Source organism: Adiantum capillus-veneris, chromosome 3 (genome assembly GCF_014529385.1).
Source record: "Adiantum capillus-veneris isolate H3 chromosome 3, ASM1452938v2, whole genome shotgun sequence".
NCBI classification, from domain to species: domain Eukaryota; kingdom Viridiplantae; phylum Streptophyta; class Polypodiopsida; order Polypodiales; family Pteridaceae; genus Adiantum; species Adiantum capillus-veneris.
The window spans coordinates 66459400-66473959 of NC_140933.1; positions in this window are offsets into that span (position 1 = coordinate 66459400).

Below are 14560 nucleotides of genomic sequence, written 5' to 3' on the forward strand. Positions count from 1 at the left end.
ACGCAAATACTTAAAGAGCCAGAGTTTTTACAAAACGGAGCAAAATTGTTCAAAACGGAGAATCGTACAAGAACTTGAATGTGCTTGTAGCTTTGGAATGTTCAAAGGCTAGCAGCAACAGAAAGCATTCTTCTTCTATTCAACTTGAGTGATGGAGAACAAGTGCATAACTCTGAATTTACAAAATGAAACAAAATTGTTCAGATACAATATTTATGGCTTTAAGAGATCTCTCTCTCATCCTCGCATAGCTCAACATAACTTCCTATATCTATATAGAGCTCTCCATTTAAACAGATGTCCTCTGTTTCATTTTGTAGATCCTCTGCATGCACCCCATAGAGAGTAGTAGCTTGATGTTCGTCTGGCACCACCTCCACGGCTTCTGACTGAGCATCTTCTCCGATCTCCTCCATTGATGCCGCTGTGATTGGCACATGATAGCCTTCATACGTCCGTGCACTACGAGGGACTACCTCTATGACGTACCACCAGTTTGATGCGGACTTTGTAGGATGAAATATCACCTGCCAGAGCCACATAACCTACATGAGAGCTTCCAAGCACATAAATTCTAAAATGGGATGTTAACTATTTACATACTTGTTCACAATGCTCGGGTAGTACGAAAGTGTCTCTTAGGTCAGTCCATTTCTTAGTTAAATCCACCTCAAGAAAACCAGACTCTCCTCTACGCACAGTAGCGTTGAGACTCTCCATGATTATCTTGAACCATTGCACGTCGAACAAGTCGACAAAAAATCCTCTATAATTGATCCTCAAAATCTCGTGTAGCGTGCCGAAGTAAGTGAGTTCCGCCACCACAGGATCTGCATCAGAGGACCGTCGTCGACTAGACTGTTCAAATTTTGCCATGATTCCACAATCTTGAGTAAAACGTTTTTTGCGATCCGTTCCACCCTAAAATGTCGACCTTTACACGATGCTGCTGTGTATGACTTATACTACAACCAAAAAAGATTATGAGTGGCCGTTCAAACATCTAGAAAGTTACTAGTCGTACATTGCAAACTTACCTTGGTCGCGCAAATCCTAGAGTACTCCCACTCTTTCTCAGTCACTTATTCACCGCACTGTTGTGCGCTTTTCAATTTGTTGTGCAACCATCTTAAGCTCATGAATGTTGGTAGGCTCTCCAGACCCGTCGGATAGTGCATCAGTGGTCGTCTTCCCCGTCTCCACTCGATTCTTGCCCTTTGTCGCTTTTGCTTTGCATCCTCATATTGTGAAATCCACTTCTGCATGACTGGATTGTGAGGCATGCAAAATCGGTTGATTTTAGCCTCCAGATCTTCCGTCATCTTCTTCTCAACACTGCGTTACACATGACAATTCTAGATATGCGCTCATCATCTATGGTTCGTCATAGCGTGTCCCGGGATTTATCAAATCCGTCTAGCCACTCTCCAATGTACACTAGGGACTCTGATGCCAGCCAACCTTCTGCCACTACCCTCCGGATGTGCCTTCTGGTGCACATATCCCTTGAGCGTTTTCATGAAACGTTCTAAAAAGAACATCCATCTGGAATGTACTGTGCCAGCTATTTCCACCTCATCAACTATGTGAACAAGAAGATGTACCTGAATGGTTAGCATGGTAGTAGGAAAATGTTTTTCAAACATGCACACAGCCTTTGCAGCGTTTAGTTTGGCGAATGGTATGGAATCTACATTGATCTCCTTTTGTGAGATCCATTGCACCAACTTCGCAAGTTTGTAGATTGTTTTATGGACGTCAAGAGACAAACATCCCTCAATGGCAACTGGTAAAATAAATTGCAAAACACCTGCAACAATGATATTAAAGTCCACACAAATTTGTTACAAAATTTTCACTATGATATACTCCACTATGAACATACCTGACACATTTTATTCCAGTCGTGTGACTTCAAAGCGATAAGCTTTCCTTCTTTAGTAAAACACGTTTGGAGCGAATGCATTACGCCAGTGGGGGTCCGCAAAGATCGAATGGTCTCTTTTACTTTGCGTTCTTGGGCTCCTTTGAGAATCCATGGTGCTTTAGGGAGTTTTATCGATCCATCGGACGCTGTTTGCGGCCAACATTGCTCCATACGATCCACATTTCTAAGGTCAACTCTGGCTCCCAAAGTATCTTTCTTGTCGGTCAGATGGTCCCATAGTAGATTACCCACATTCTTGAATATGTGCATTGGATCGAGCAAGTGATTGATCATGAGTCGGGGCCAATATGGTAACTCGTACCATAGAGATAGTCTCTTTATCCCTGGAGGAAATCCGTCCTCACACATCTCCTTTTGCTCTAACCATGCTTGTGCAGACATCCTCGGTGGCTCTCTTCCCAAAAAGTCGTCTTGTAACACATGATTCTTTGGAAGATACGCTTGATGACCTTCGTAGATTTGCTTCTTCAATGAGGGCGCCCTACGTGCATTCAGTCTAGGTCCACATGTGACACATGCTCTGTAGCCGCTTGTTTGAAGCCCTGCATGCATACGCATGATAATAGATCATCTTGAGGAAAACCAAGATTTACAGTGTCTGAGTGAGGAGTGTAAATAGATCACCTGAGCATTCTGTTAGTCCGAGATAGTCATGCATGGTCCACATTAGAATGCCTCTGATCAAAGCATTCCGTCGATCTGTGTGTCGGCTCATATCCACCACCTCTATGCCAATCCACAATTATTGTATCTCTTGCAATAGTGGACGAAGATACACATCCATATTCTTCACTTTATATCGCCCCAGCACAATCAAGCTTAGTCATAGGTGCCCCTTCTTCGTAGTCAACCACCACGGGGGAATGTTGTAGTTGACGATGACAACGGGCCATACACTGTAAGATGTTGATCTTTGACCAAATGGATTTACGCCATCCATAGCCAGGCCTAAGCGCAAAATTTCGAGCTTCCTTGGCAAAATCCGACCATGTTCCATCTATATGTTTCCAGGCTGCACAATCTGCAGGAATCCGTAGCACACCATCTGAAGATTTATTCTCCTCATGCCATGATGCTAGGGCGGCCATGGACTTACATTCTGAGGCAAGCTTTTCCATGCATGGGAACCCCCCCATATATTTTTGCCCTTTTATCAAAATATTTCCCATTATATAAGTTACTTTTGATTTTTTCTTCCTTTTTCACAAACGTTTTAGCCTTTATTAAATAAATAATACTTATGCTAATCAATCACGATGTAGCATAATAAGTAAGCTTTCTTTGTTGATGGCTAGTCTAGAGTAATTCTATCACCATTTTTGGAGGATCCATCCTCATCAACAAATATCCACCTTCGACAACCTCTCTTATAATTTTCTTACCTCTCTCTTCTCTCCCTAATAAGCTTATGTCTATCCAAAGCTAGACCATTGTAAATATTTCCTATCCTCTACATCTTACCCACATTCTCTCTTTTTCTCTCTCTATTGACTCTGGTATTTTAAATAATGAGGAGACAAGATGGGAGCCACAGTCACATGCACCCCATTTTCCTAGTCACCAAAGTGGGACACTCACCTCAAATAGAAATATTGCTAAATCCTTCCCTCCTTCCCTATATAAGGAGGCCATGAGAGATCACTTGGGAGAGAGAATACACACACATACACACACACACACACCTATCCATACACACTCTTGTGCTACATGCTTGTAGCATGAACCCTAATCACATAATCACAACACCATCATCATCACCATCACCATGCACAAAAGATGAGCACCACACCTCCACACCACTTGTAATTAAGGGTTGAAGGCACAATTTCAAGAAGAAGAAGGGTGGACACACTCATGATATTCCTCGCCATCAACTCCCATCTCTCCATTATGCCTCCTACGATCTTGTTCCCTTCTCATTTTCCTGCCATACGCTACCTATTGTATTCATCTTTTGCAAGCAATCAACACACTCCATCTTGGTGCCATACTTTGTGTCGCTTTGGATACATCTCATTGTGAGTATGGTATATGCTTGTTCCTTGCCATTTTTTTTCTGCTTATGTTAAGGTGTGCGGATTCGCCACCACACACACACACTCTCTCTCCCTCTCATATTCCTATCATCTTGCTACTTCCATCTTAAGGTGTGCGGATTCGCCACCTTTTGTATGAGAAGTGAGCATACTTGCATGTATCCCTGACCTCGTTATCTTCCTTACTACATGAACGCGTAGCGAGCCCATTCTCACTCACTCACCACTCCTCTCACCTTATTCTCAGACCACCCCATTCCACATTTGGGCGTGGATCTCGAAATTGTTTTCCATGGCATGCTTCATTGTGTATATGTATGCGTCCTAGCCGCATATCTTGCTAGGTGGTGCCCCTATTGTGTATCCCCCATGATGAGGCCATTGTGCATAGTCTTGGTGTAGAGGCCACCGGGTCTATTTTTTTTCACTTCCGCCTCTCATTTGGTGCCCCCACTGAGGAGGGCTCTTGAAACCCTTCAGTTTACAAGACTGAAAACCCTACACTATTGTGAATGGATGAATGAGTATGAAGGATTTTCTAACTGGACGACAGAAAAAGAAGAGCTCCAAGCACAACTAGACGAACTCCGTATCTCCATCGAAGCTCGAGTTCCAGGCGTAACGGTAATCGATTTGAAGTGGGAGAGTCAACCAGCGCGCCAAACCGAGTGGATATACATAGGCCAAGTGCCAAGAAGAAGAAGGAGAAGGTGGAAACCATGTCCGCAACCTACAACCAACCAACAACAACAAAATGGAAGGAGCTTTGCACAATAGAGAATCAACACTATTCTACTTTGAGAATCGGGTAACTCAAGTCACGAGGTAATTATCATAGTCAGTTTTCAAGTCGCACCTGATGCTGCAGCACAGATAACAGAAGCATTGGCTCACACTCTCACTAGAGAAACTAGGGATCTACTGAGTTTGTTTCAGGAAAGAACACCACCCTCTCCTACAAGCTTGGACAGTGACTAAGCACCTCTAAGCTTCACATGAATCAGGACAACCTACCTCAAGACAGATCACACATACCAACACGTGTACGCTCAATCAAGGTAATATTGGACTTGAAGATTCACTACCAGCACGTCATTGACACCATGCCGGGTGGGGAGCGGTTTTTTGAGGTTCTCGTATCAGATCAGCCATTTGTTTTACCTTTGGTACAAGGCAATGTACAGTTTGAAGTTTTAATCTATGTCCTAGTATAATAGGGTATACACGCCTCCTTGTAAAGAAGAAAAAATTTTGCAAGTTAAGAAGTGTGTCTTTCTAGCTCTCTCTCAGTAATCATGGCAAGTGTAGCATTTCCAACCTTTATTGGTAAGGTGGGCGAGGATGCTGCAGACTTTCTAGACAACTTGGAAATAGCATGTGTCATCTCTGCGAGAGATGATGATGCTTCGCGCTTGCGCATCTTCCCACTTCTAATGAAGGTGGAGGCAAGATCATGGTACAATGCCTTGGCACAAGAAACCAAGGAACGGTGGGACTTATTAAGGACAGCCTTTGTCAAGCGTTTTGGAGAGGGCACAACATCAGAGAAACTATGGCAATTGTTGACAGAGTTGAAGCAGGGCAGTATGCTGGAATACGCATCATATGAGTCAAAGTTTGTAGATTTATGGGGGCGATGGGTTGCATCGCTAAGAGAGGATGAGGGGGCACCTGATTTCCTAAAGAAGGATCGGTTTGTGGCCAACTCTTAAAGAGAAGGTGAAGGGAAGGTTTCCTGCTACGTATGAGCTAGCAGTTGAAGTGGCCCGCCTTAAAGACAAGAAGTTGCGCCTACAAGCTAGGAATATCGATGGAGAGGAAGCCGTTAGGACCCCACCACCTCTAGCACCACCTACAACAATCGCCCAGAGGATTCAACCACAAGAACCAATTGAAGATCAGCAAGACCTGCTCAACCGAATCACCAATCAACTTGAGAATCTCTCAGTCCATTTGATACAACAAGGGCATGCACACAATCGCAACCAAGAGCAAGGGAGAGGACAACGAAGGCAAAACCAAGAATACCACTGCTACAATTGTGGGGAGGATGGTCATGGCATGTACTACTGTCCACACCCAAGGAGGCAAAATTTCAACAGAGGAGCCAGGCAAAACCAGGTTTCACCACCGAGAGCAAGACCACCACCACCGAGGGCACCACGACAAGCACCACCCATGAAAATCGTACAACCACCGATTCAACCACAACCACCACCACCACCACCACCACCACAACCTCTCATTCCACCCTTACCCCCACCACCAGTTGGCAATCAAACAGTAAGCGTCATCAGTCTTGAAGGTAAGGGAAAGGAGAAAGTGGAGGAGGATAAGACCAAGGTCAAAGGAGTAGATGCCATTGGGGTAAAACGCGCTAGGCATGGTGAGTCTTCTCAAAAGGAAGAAAAGATGAAGACTAAAGGGGAATCTAGCAAAAAGCCGTCCAAGTCACGACGTAAAATTGACATTGTAGATTTCTCTTTGGGTGAATGTTCTAAACCATATGATTTGGTTCAAGATGTTTCTGTGCAGGGCCCAAAAATCACCTGGCCCCAGTTACTCCACCTAGCACCTAGGGTGAGGAGACAATGGACAAAGATGGTTAACACGAGGCGACCAAAGCCAAAGATAGCTGGGGCTATCTCTGGGAGGAATCTAGACGACATACTACCAGTGATGGATGCTTACATCAAAGGGCAACACATCTCCAATATCTACATCGATGGTGGCGCACAAATATGCGTCATAAGTGAAAAAATGATGCACCGTTTGGGTTTAGAGGTGAGTCGGCCGGCACCATGCCGAGCCAAAATGGCAAATAATTTAAAAGTTCAATGTGTTGGTGTCATAAATGCAGTTAGGATAAAGGCATTCAACACCGAGGTAGATGTGGACATCTTTGTCATGCCACACAAAGGGGAGGGCTATCCTATCATTCTAGGGAGGCCTTGGCTTATGGCTATGAGAGCTAAGCAGGACTGGGACACCGGCATAATCCAGATGAAGGATGCAAAAGGAAGGCCAATACTTTACGACATGAAGATAGGTCAACAACGCGACATGGATCTAGAAACCTCCGAGGATGAGTTTTCTAGTGGTGACTCTTCAACCACTTCAGAGGAGGAGTCAACAGTGAGTGAAGAAAGTGATAGTAGCATTGAGGTGATGGGGATTCTCAAGGACCCTAAGAAGATGGAGCAACCTGATGCCTCATCATCAAGCCAAGGGGAGACACCAGGTATACAACCTCTGGTAGAAGCAAGTAAGCTACATCAAATGCTCTCTAGTGAGTTGTGTGGGAAGGAGCGTGAAGATTATATTTTGATGCTAAGTAATTTTACCACATTGTTCATTGATGAATATGATAAAATCACTGGCATCACAGTAGTTCAACATCACATTAAGCTCAAGGAGGGAAGTAAACCTGTAGTGCAGAAGCTCAGGCGGCTAGGAGTAATTCAACAAGACGCCCTACTCAAAGAGGTGAGGAAATTGCTAGAAGCCGGTTTTATCTATCCTGTTGAAGACTCGGAGTGGGTTTCTCCAGTGGTAGTCACACCAAAGAAGAATGGTAAGTGGAGGGTTTGTGTTGATTACAAGCCTCTTAATGCAGCCACAAAGAGGGACCATTTTCCTCTTCCTTTTCAAGACGAAATACTCAATGAGGTAGCAGGACATGAGCGCTACACGGTATGTGATGGCTACTCAGGCTACTTCCAAATCAGTATCGCTGAAGAATATCAAAAGAAGACAACCTTCATCACACCATGGGGATGTTTTGCTTACAGAGTTATGCCTTTTGGTCTCACTAATGCTCCAACCACTTTTTAGCGATATGTGACATTTGTTTTCAGCCATTCTTTGGAAAATCAATCAGTGTTTTTATTGATGACTTTTGCATCTATAGCTCTCGCTCTCTTCATTTGGAGAAAGTTTATGAAGGTCTAGCTAGGCTACAAGCTTTGGATGGCCAACTCAATGTGGAGAAATGCCACATTGGTGAAAGCAAGGTTACTCTTCTTGGCCATGTGATCTCGGCCAACGGCATTGAAGCTGACCCAAGCAAGGTTCAAGCCTTTGTGGCTTTGACCTCTCCCACCACAACAAAGCAATTGGTCTCTTTTCTTCAAAAGGTGAGGTATTTGAGTAGGTTCATTCACTTGCTCTCCCAAGTGGTTCTCCCTTTACAACAAGTTACCCATCAAGAGATCTTCACTTGGAGTGAAGAAAATGAACAACAATTCAATGAGGTAAAACAAATTCTAGCTTCACTTCCCACAATAGCACCTCCAAAGTGGGACGGGCCATTTTATGTAAACCCTAGTGTTGGCAATGACACACTTGGGGCTGTATTGATGCAAAAGGATCCTCAAACTTCTTTCATGTGTCCTATCTACTTCTCTAGTCGAATGATGACCCCATCAGAAAAGGGATACACGGCAGTGGAGCACATGGTGCTTGCATTAATGTTTGCTACCACCAAATTTCGCTCTTATTTATTGTCTAGACCATTCATAATCTTAACAATGGAAGAAGTATTTCCTTATGTAATGCAGCACATGGATGTTTCTTCTAGGATTTCCAAATGGCTCACAAGGCTACAAGAGTTTGACTACACAATGCAAGTGGAGAACTCCACAAGGGCCAGTCTAGGAGGTATTCTCACTCATCGCCACTATGAAAAGAAGCTAAAGATAAAGCCAAATGATCAAGATATTACACCCGTGCTGGAAGTCCCTAAGGTAGAGGAGGCTCACTCTCTTTTCTTTGATGGAGCCTACAAGAGGAAAGTGGACAAAGCTGCAGTAGGCATTGTCATCTTCAACGAGCAAGGGGACAAGGTTTTCTCCATTGGGAATCTCTTGGATTCTCACTCTAACAATGAGGCAGAATATGTAGCTTTAACTCTTGGGTTAGAGTGGTGTGTGACACAGGGCATTAAACGGTTAAATGTATTTGGTGATGCCATGCTTTTAATAAAACAAATACAAGGAACTTGGGCTTGTAAAAATCATATCTTGCTAGGCCATTTGCGCAAAGTCAAGGAACTTTTAGGGAAATTTCAAGTTGTACAATTACATCATGTCCCTCGAGCAGAAAATCAAGAAGCAGATGCTCTAGCTAGAGAGAAGTTGCAAGATGTTTCAGTGGTGGGTGCTATCAAGTTGAATATACCTCTCTTCCAAGGTAGCGATGCTATGCCTGACATCATGAGTTTCTTGGACACAGGAGAGTGTCCTAAGGATCTTACTAAGGGCCAAAAGCAGTGGCTTGTGCGCAAGGCAGCAAAATACCGCCTTATCAATGACGACCTCTACTGCAAGGGTAAGGATCAAATTCTTAGGCGTGTACCTCTCTCTAGAGAGATCACTGAAATCATTTCAAGTTGCCATGATGGTGTTTGCGGAGGACACTTTGCACTTGACATCACTAGTAGAAAGATTCTACAAGCCGGGTTTGTATGGCCTAGTCTACATAGGGATGTGCATCATTGGTGTAAAACATGCAAGGAATGTCAAAAGGCAGGGGATAGGAGGCTCACATATGAGCCACAGACTCCTATAATCTCATATGGACCATTTGAGAAATGGGGAATTGATGCTATTGGGCCTTTGCCAAGGAGCCAATCAGGTAAATTTTATATCATCATGGGTGTGGACTACATGACCAGGTGGGCTGAAGCAGTTGCCACCACCCGGATTACAGCTAAGGAAGTGGCTAAGTTCGTATTTGAAAACATTTGTTGCCGTTTTGGCACTCCTCTTGAAATAATTTCTGACAGGGGACCAGGTTTTATAGGAGACCTTGTAGGAGAGCTAATGGAGAAGTTAGGTATCTCACGACGACACTCAACTCCCTACTACCCACAATGCAATGGTTTGGTGGAAAAGGTAAATGGTATGATCTGCAAGATCATCTGCAAGATCATCACTAAGCATGTAAACAATCACAAAAGTGATTGGGACAAGCATCTTATGGCTGCACTTTGGGCTTATCGCACTTCATTTCGCACATCCCTTGGGTTCACACCATATCACTTGGTGTTTGGTAAGGAAGCCATTTTACCCATTGAAGTACAATTGGCTAGTCTCAGGGTGCTAGCTGGGCAGGTGGAACGTCCTAATGCTCATCTCCACAACCACATTCTTGATCTAGAGAGGCTTCAACTAGACAGAGAAGATGCTATCAACTATTATGCAGCACAGGCAGAGCAACGTCGACTTACCTTCAACAAGGGACTTAGGGCAAAAGGTCTCAAGAAAGGTATGTTGGTCCTACGCTATGATAACAGGTTTGACACTAGGAAGGATAAAAAGTTTTCACCCAGATGGGAAGGGCCATTTGTCATTAGAAAGCGCTACGCCAATGGCAGTTATCGATTGAAGGATGCAGATGGTAGGCTCCACAAAACACGTGTCAATGGATGGAGGTTGAAGCAGTACTTTTTGAGATTTGATCAAACACCTATGATGGAAATCCTCGAGGAGGGAGACTCCTCCACCTCAATTGAAGAAGAATCAGGTACAACGCTAGAGGCATGAATACCTCTAGCCTTAGGGGGAGGGCTAATGAGGCAAGCTTTTCCATGCATGGGAACCCCCCCATATATTTTTGCCCTTTTATCAAAATATTTCCCATTATATAAGTTACTTTTGATTTTTTCTTTCTTTTTCACAAACGTTTTAGCCTTTATTAAATAAATAATACTTATGCTAATCAATCACGATGTAGCATAATAAGTAAGCTTTCTTTGTTGATCTCTCTTTTGACCTTAAAAATATTAAATATATATATTCTAGTATTTTCTAATATATTTTTTTCATTTATGTATATTATTCCACTCTACCAAATATTTTATTCACTAGTTTTCATTTTCAAACCTCAACCCCACTTTCAAATTTCAATAATACCTCCATCTAGATGATTGCCAATCTTTTCAACACTCTAGGTCATGTTTTCATACACATGAAGGAGCTTACACTTGAAGGCAAGAGAGAAGTCCACTCAAAGGGGACCACCAAAAAACTTTTGCAGCCACAAATAATACATTATTTGGCTGAATTTTTTAAGTAAAGAAGAACCCCGAATCTGAAAGAGCGTTCAACATGAAAGATGTAGCTCGTGATCTCAACTTTTAGCTCAATTTTTTTTTAGAATTTTTGGAGTTATGAACACGGAGATATGATTTTTGTAGTGGACCTCAGTTTTCTCATGTAATGGTGACACAGGCCATCCCCACTTTTCTTCCTTCTAGAATGGCTATGGTTCTACAAGTCTTCAAGCATGATTACAAGAGACAAGGCTCTTTTAATGAGGTCTTGGCTAGTCTAGAGTAATTCTATCACCATTTTTGGAGGATCCATCCTCATCAACAAATATCCACCTTCGACAACCTCTCTTATAATTTTCTTACCTCTCTCTTCTCTCCCTAATAAGCTTATGTCTATCCAAAGCTAGACTATTGTAAATATTTCCTATCCTCTACATCCTACCCACATTCTCTCTTTTTCTCTCTCTATTGACTCTGGTATTTTAAATAATGAGGAGACAAGATGGGAGCCACAGTCACATGCACCCCATTTTCCTAGTCACCAAAGTGGGACACTCACCTCAAATAGAAATATTGCTAAATCCTTCCCTCCTTCCCTATATAAGGAGGCCATGAGAGCTCACTTGGGAGAGAGAACACACACACATACACACATACACACACCTATCCATACACACTCTTGTGCTACATGCTTGTAGCATGAACCCTAATCACATAATCACAACACCATCATCATCACCATCACCATGCACAAAAGATGAGCACCACACCTCCACACCACTTGTAATTAAGGGCTGAAGGCACAATTTCAAGAAGAAGAAGGGTGGACACACTCATGATATTCCTCGCCATCAACTCCCATCTCTCCATTATGCCTCCTACGATCTTGTTCCCTTCTCATTTTCCTGCCATACGCTACCTATTGTATTCATCTTTTGCAAGCAATCAACACACTCCATCTTGGTGCCATACTTTGTGTCGCTTTGGATACATCTCATTGTGAGTATGGTATATGCTTGTTCCTTGCCATTTTTTTTCTGCTTATGTTAAGGTGTGCGGATTCGCCACCACACACACACACTCTCTCTCCCTCTCATATTCCTATCATCTTGCTACTTCCATCTTAAGGTGTGCGGATTCGCCACCTTTTGTATGAGAAGTGAGCATACTTGCATGTATCCCTGACCTCGTTATCTTCCTTACTACATGAACGCGTAGCGAGCCCATTCTCACTCACTCACCACTCCTCTCACCTTATTCTCAGACCACCCCATTCCACATTTGGGCGTGGATCTCGAAATTGTTTTCCATGGCATACTTCATTGTGTATATGTATGCGTCCTAGCCGCATATCTTGCTAGGTGGTGCCCCTATTGTGTATCCCCCATGATGAGGCCATTGGGCATAGTCTTGGTGTAGAGGCCACCGGGTCTATTTTTTTTCACTTCCGCCTCTCAATTTGAAGAAATGCTTGATGCGAGGAAGCAGAGGAAAGTGTCGCAAAACCTTTTGCGGAATTTTTGTTCCGTGGAGATCTACTCGATATCTTTCGGAATCACATTTCGGACACTTCTCCATGTCTATGTATTCCCCTCTGAAAAGAATGCAGTCATTAGGACAAGCATGGATCGAATTGTAATCCATCCCCAAGTTTCGCAAAATCTTTCTTGCTTCATCTCGGGAATCTGGCATCATATTATCAGCTGGTAGTATGTGCTCTTTGAGCAATCTACACAACATAAAAATATGGTACAATTGTGTAAAAATCTATCAGATCATTATACATTTAGAGTTTAATTAAAGTAAACAAATTGTAATAGATCACCTGAAAAGCGTTGTGACACTAGTGTCACTCCATCCAAACTTTGTCTTCATGTTGAGAAGAACCAGGAGTGCTTTCAATCTAAACACACGTGCTTCATTATACAATGGCGTATCGGCTTCACTTTTCATATCATCATAGACAAGCCTTTCTGAATCCATGATCGTCTCGATCATTTCATCAATCTGGAGCTCAAACATTGCCTCGTTGGGAATGTGGTCTGCATGATCATCCCCCGAGCTGTCAGACGCTACATCTTGTGGCCTCACATATGCTGCTTGACCAAAGCGCCTGCGAACACGTCTATTGGGTTGCAAGATTGCTGCCTATTGGCCAGCGTTAGAGTCCGACGAGTTATAATTGGCAACAACTCGATCTATAATAGATGGATTGAACTCGTCAAATTTGCGAACGTGCTACAAAGAAACGCGTCTTGTCCGTCGCACAGCATGCTTGCAATGGTTACAAGGACATAAGATCCTCGTTGAGAGATAGGTGTTTCGGTTGGACGACCCCACATCCTCGTCACTACTCATAATGAGGGTAAAAATCTTATAACCTGGACAACAAATTTAATCTTCTATTGGCCTTCTTCGTCTTTTATCTCTCTCTCTCTCTCTCTCTCTCTCTCTCTCTCTCTCTCTCTCTCTCTCTCTCTCTCTCTCTTTGTTCACACTGTAAACTACCTCACATTCTCTAGTCATGTCCAATCCCCGCACACCTCCGTCTAGAGGTGCACGGAGATTAGAACCACCGGGTTATAATCTCATCTTTATTAGTCAATGCCTATATTTTTGGGTACAATAAATCTACACACCCATATCTACATGATACTGCATGTAGTGGACAAAACCCCTTTCCCTCTTTTCTAGCTGTAGCATTTTACAACATCTTAACATCTTTTCACAGTAGATCTTTGTTTGTAGCATGCAGGTGATGCCATTCTTGCAATGTAGCTGATGTCTGCTCAAGGCACTTAATTCTTACTCTAGATTTGACGGGATGTGGTGTGTGTGTGTGTGTGTGTGACCCTTGGAATCGTCATCTTGCATCATTAATTTCTGCGTAGGCTCAATTTGCTCTTCTAGTAGAGCTGAACATGACGGCTTATTGTATGGTAGCAGCAGTCGAACATGCAGGTGGAATTGCTGGTCCGCATGGACTTTCGAGGCTGTGAGCGAAGGAAATTTTCTCGCCATTTCTTCTAACCTTATCTTAAACGATAAAAAGAAGAAAATGGTATAACCTTTCTATCACCCAAGTGTGGTAGATTGGTTATGCCAATTCCCTCTTCAATAACAGGTAAATAACCTAAATCTAATTTAATATAACGTAAATAAACCTAAATCTAATCTAATATAACGTAAATCTAAATCTAACGTAAAAAAACCTAAATCTAATCTAATTTAACTTAAATAAATCGGAATCTAATTTAACGTAAGTCTACATCTAACCTAATCTTTAACGTCTTTTGGGATAGTTTTCTACGACGTTAAAACTCTCTTCTTCTTGTGTGTGTGTGTGTGGGTGTGTGTGTGTGTGCCAATAAAAAGAGAAAAATGGTATAACCTTTCTATCACCCAAGTGTGGTAGATTGGTTATGCCATTTTTCTCTTAAATAACAGGTCTTGAGGAGAAGCTCCGTGGGCACGCGAGCTTGGCAAGGAGAGCCACGGGTGTAGGAGCACCAAACGGACGGT